We start from the raw sequence: 5,702 nt of genomic DNA on the forward strand, positions 1-5,702 counted from the left end.
ATGTTTGCCTTATTCTTGATGAAATGAAAATTAAAGAGGACATAATCTACAAATCAAATACTGGTGAATTAATTGGATTTAGTAACCTCGATGATGTTGGAAATGAAAATTTAAAAATAAAATTCCAATCCAGTGATACAGAAATTCCAGAAGTAGCCACCCATATGTTACAATTATTTATTAGGAGCATAACTGGTCATTTTAAATTACCTATTACTCATTTTCCGTGTAACAACATTGATAGTGACCACCTCCATAGTATAATATCAGAGGCTATAAGCAAATTAGAATACAATAATATAAAGGTGTTAGCTGTTATTGCTGACGGTGCCAGTACAAATCGCAAAGTCTTCAGAAATTTTGTTAAAGACGGTTTTAAGTGGGAAAACATTTATGCTCGAGATGAGAAGCGATCAGTATTTTTTGTGTGTGACCCTCCACACTTACTGAAAACTGCCAGGAATGGGTTTTCAAATAGCAACTTTCATTCCAAAACAAAGCATCTATACAAAAATTCTAAAGAAATATTATGGACACATGTTTCGAAACTCTTTGAAACCGATTCGCAAAGAACCCTAAAACTCCTACCGAAGCTGACAAGAGATCACCTTTTTCTGGATTATCATTCCAGAATGAGGGTCAGGCTAGCGGCCCAAGTTTTGAGCTCTACCGTGGCCAATGGTCTGGAATTCGAATACAAGGATCAGTATTCAGAGACTGTTCTATTTATAAGAATGTTTGATAATTTTTTTTACATAATGAACACAAGAAACGTAAAAGAAGGCCTATTGAAAAGGAAGCCGAATTTAGATCCTTTCAAGGACCCAGATGATATGCGATTACAAGTAAGATATGATATAAAACCAATATTTAGAAAGAAAAATGATAACTAAAATTTTATAGTGGCTGGAGACTTCATTTATTCAATATTAAAGTGAAATCCAAAATAGACCTGGAAATTTCAAAGCAAATCAACGAAAAATGATGATTCTAAGTAGAGAGACCATTGAATGATTAATCATGACAGGTATTTTGTTTTTACCCTTTATTAGGAACCAAAATAATTTTGGGATTTGTTTTCTTAAATATTCATTTTCAATAGCTCAATCTGTGCCTGGAATAATACGTTTTCTGTTATAAAAAAGGCCAAATTTGTTTTAACTTCCCATATTAATCAAGACTGCTTAGAACAGGAGTTTGGTAAACAGCGTGGTTCTCTAGGGGGTAATAATAATCCAGATGTGGTATTATATGGACAAAACCTTGATCATTTCATCAACTTAGACTTACAAATAAAAGCTCCTGTAACAGGCAACACAATGTAAATGACCAAATTAGTTTTTTTTGTGCCTATTATAGTTTATCATTAAAGTAAAGTTTGAGCACAACTACTACTTTTATAATTTAATCCAACTTTTATTTAAATAAATTAAACCAACGTTCGAGAAAAATAGGAACTAAGTTTAATTAAATGAAAAACTTGTACAAAACTTATTACAATATGAACCGTTTAAAAACAGTCCGTTATCACAGAAAATATTACTTTTGATTCTTTAAATCTTTTAGACCTTTTCTTAGAGAAGGAGCACCCTTCTGTTTTTTATTTTCTTTTGCAAAGTACTTTGCTCTTAGGTATAGCATTAGGCCCTTTCCTCTAAGTTTCAAAATACTTTCAACAAGTTAACTTAATATGGCTTTTTTATGTTTAGGTACTAATGACTTAGAAATTATACTACCCCACTTAAATTTAAATTCGCCGTTTTCTTCAACTTTTGTTTTTGCAATATTTTTACGGTTAAAATTAATTTCCATAAAGATTTTTTTGTTTCCGTCATAAAATTGTTCAACAAGTACATTTAAGTACTCAAAATGTTCAAAGGCAGCCTTATTAATATAAAGCAACCCACCTCTGTTATTCTCAGTTAGCCATTTTGTGACTGAGATATCAGAAAGTTCCTCTTCTAAATAAATTTTAATTTTTTCAAATGGGCCCTTGATAGCCAATGCATCTGTTAGCTCGTATTGAATTGGGACACTTTTGCATATGGTTTTAACTGTTGCACCAGAAGCATAATATAATATTTGCTTTTTTCTTAAAGCTTCGGTTAAGTTATTAGAGCATTGTTTATTTAAAGGTGCTGGTAAATCATTTTTAAACATATGAATTTTAATTAAATTCAGTAATGACCTAAGAAATTCTGCTGCGCAAAATCTTCGACTAAACTGTGAGATGTATATAAATATCTTTTAAAAAAAGAACCTTAGTTGAATGAAACTAAATAAAACGTAGATATTCTTACTGGCGGTGCAAGTGCAGTAATATAGATGACTGCCTCATTCAAAAATTCTTTATCGGAGTGTAAATTCTGTGCGGGACCCCAGAAAGATTTGGATGACCTCATATCACCAAATGCAATACTAATAGTTTCATGACCAATATCCCAGTATGGAGCACTGTTCCCTTTCCCTATGCAAATAAGTTCTTCAATTACAACATGCAAGTCATGATCATCATTGCAATTAGCCGTACCCAAAGATTGAAAGTTTTGGAGGCTTTGATTTATTATTGCCTGGAACTCATGGGCTGTAAAGTCTAGATTAAATAATTCAACACAGCTTTATCATTTTTTATGTATTGTTTTAAAAAAAGAGTTGAAGCTTACGTATCAAAGTACTACGTGTGGCCTTAGCTGTAGGTTTCTCTGTCAAAGGAATAGCACCTCCTATTTGATCGGGGTAAGCTTTTAAAGCCGGAGTTGCCTCTTCATTTATTTTATTTTCCAATTAAAATGTAAGATCCAGATCTATGTATTCTTCGACAATAATTTGTGGTTCTACTGTTTTGATGTCGTTAATTACAATTCCAGTATCTGATATGGTTTTCACCAGCAGTCTGAAATATCAAACACACCAAGAATTAGACAAGGCTTAATAGCGAAACTCCAAAAAAACTCGCTTTTGATTATCGATTATCAATATAATTCAAGTTTGACAAAGTAGATTATCTAAAGCTTACCTTTTCTGGTAAAAATGGTCCACGTGAATATCTTTTTTTAGTTTTAAAACGTCTTTGCCGTTTATATTTTTAGATACGCGAGCCATGTTGAAATCAAAATACCTACAGATTATGTGGCCTTGAAGGTTCCACTGGTACTACCAACTTTGAAAAGTTGGCCGTTACAAAGCTAAGCAGGTGGGGTGCGAGAAAATACATGGATAACCTGTCCTCTTATAAACGGTCCGTGGTTGACCACTTGGGTACGCTAATTTTTTTCATTTTTTGGTAACTTTATATTGCATTTAAACTAATTATAATAATTTTAACGGTGTATATATTCCAGAATGTATTTATTTAACGTAACTTCAAATCAAAATGCCAAGAAACAAAACCAAGTTTAATGACTATTGGCTTGACAAAAGCGATAGTAAAACTATTGTAGGAGAATGGTGTGCAAGAAGCTAAGTATCAGATTGTAAGGCCTTCTGCAAAATTTGCAAGAACGATTTCTCAATTGCGAATCAAGGTTTTATGCAAGTCACTCAACATTCGTCTGGAAAGAAACATTTGGACAAGTTAAAGGATTTGGAAAATCAGACTGAGTTGAAACTAGTGACAACAAAAAGCAATGAAAATAAGATATTTTCTTTTAACTTAGTAGCCCAAAAGGATCAACAATTAAAAGCTGAAATTCTTTGGTGTCTGAAAGTCGTTGCTCAAAACTGGTCTTTTGCATCTTATGATGGAATTGGTAAAATGTTCCAAGCTATGTTCCCCGGAATTGCTAGCAATAAGGGGCTGTAAGAATTGTGATTTATTACTTTTTAGAAGTTACGTAAACTATCAAATTGTACTTATTCTTTTTAGGCACAATCCCGGCAGTATGGAATTATTTACATATAATGCTAGGGTATAATTTTGTGAATTGGTCACACGTCAAGTGTAGTCCGACCCGCCTTACTCGCGAATCGCGATTACGCTTCAACTGATCGTACTTTCTAATCAGAGCCTATTTTCGATTAGGACCACTGTTAATTGCTTTAATTATTTGGGTATTTGATTGAAAACTATCTTTTTATTAGTTCGGAATAATTTTATTTCCGGTTGTGTAATTACTTCGTGTGACCCTACGCAAGGGAGAAATACTTGAATTTCGCAGCTGTTAAAAAAAACCCCTTTTGACAAATATGGACACGACGACCTATCTCCGAGCTGTTACGACCTACGGCTTTTTTTTTATCTTCGTACGGGTGTTCGCCGAAACGACCTTGGAGGTGAGAGGGCATCGAAACACTGAAATTGGACCTCGTACCATAAAGAAAACAAAAATAATTGAGAGTTCATTTTTACCTAAGCATGGGGTCAGTCGCGATTGAGTTTTAGCAGAAGAAAGTTGTTAAAACTCTAAAATATTTCGTATTTTTCTTCATTCAAAATGGATAATAAATGTATAATCTGTGACGAGTTATTAAATACTAGAAAAACTACATTAGTTACGAGCGGATTACCAACCCTCGTTAGTGCAAGTTTAAGAAGGAAAGACGGGCTGCATGAAAAACTCCAAAATCTGTACGAGGTTCGGTTACATGCCAATTGCAGAAGGGAATATACTCGTGACGATAATATTAAAAAATTAGAAGAGGCCAGTACGTCTACTGAAAATGAGGAAACACATTTAAGATCGAAGACGTCAACTTTTGACTTTAAACAATATTGCTTGTTATGTATCTAGATCAGTTCGAAAACCATTGGGAAATAAAGGAAAAGTACATTTGGTTGAAACTTTTCAAATAAAAACAACTCTAGAAAATCGCACAGCAATTCGAAGTGATGAATGGTTAAGAGCAGTGAAATTACGATTGGATAGCACCATAGATTGGAAAGCTTATACTCGATACTATGCCACAATAGATGAAAGTCTTAAGGAAAATATCAAGCGTAAACACGCGGAGTAAATGTTTAATGTAATAACTATACTGAGGAGATGCAGGAGTGTTATGAAGTACGAAAAATATCTTCAATTTTTGAGACTCTGAAAGAAAACATAAGCAAGACAAGTTGAACAGCTAAATTATGGGTATTATATTTTGAGCTTGTTGAAGTCATGCGCTTGTTTGTTAGAGCCGAGTGGAGTGGACATTGGTCTTTACACTTATACTGTGTTCAAAAAATGTTGCCTTATTTACACGCTTTGGGACATTTAGCTTACGCCAAATCAGCTCACCTATACCTACAGCAATTGTCTCGAAAACTCAGTCGTTGGAAGAGTTTAACAATTTCACTAAAAATGGGTATTTTACCGTTAGACGATCAAATAATTATTGGTCTGGAATCTGGTTTGACATGACTATCGAACAAGTTCTGATGCGATCTATGAAGGTGGTGGGTGTAGAAAATTTGGATTTGGGTTTACACCGATTTTCTATGGTTTAATTTTTTGGTTCAGGGAGAGCTATATTTTACGTTACGTCGCCGACTGAAAAACGATGTAAGTTTTTTTTCTTTTCGTTTTGTTTTGGGAGGTTTTTAATTGCGCCTATATTATTTCGTTCCGGACTGAAGTTTATCTAACGAGGAGTGTACCCGAGGTGTAAATCACCGATTTTGATGAAACTCGGGGGATATGTAGACCTTGGGGTAAAATGAATTTTCACCAAGGGAAAAGTTACGCTGGGCTTCCGTTTTGCTATGGCAACCGAAAATG

At 33.9% G+C, this 5,702-nt stretch overlaps 1 long non-coding RNA gene across 1 annotated transcript; it reads right to left on the minus strand.

Annotated features, from left to right (window-relative positions):
- Positions 1-2,140: 2,140 nt before the first annotated feature.
- Positions 2,141-3,220, minus strand: LOC149940303 (uncharacterized). The gene is made up of 4 exons (XR_016481359.1): positions 3,017-3,220; positions 2,664-2,870; positions 2,301-2,593; positions 2,141-2,223 (listed from the first exon to the last, which is right to left on the minus strand). It is a non-coding gene; the product is annotated as an uncharacterized LOC149940303 (long non-coding RNA).
- Between the last annotated feature and the right edge of the window lie 2,482 nt (positions 3,221-5,702).

Source organism: Leiobunum rupestre, chromosome 6 (assembly GCF_980474605.1).
Source record: "Leiobunum rupestre chromosome 6, qqLeiRupe1.1.hap1, whole genome shotgun sequence".
NCBI lineage: Eukaryota > Metazoa > Arthropoda > Arachnida > Opiliones > Sclerosomatidae > Leiobunum > Leiobunum rupestre.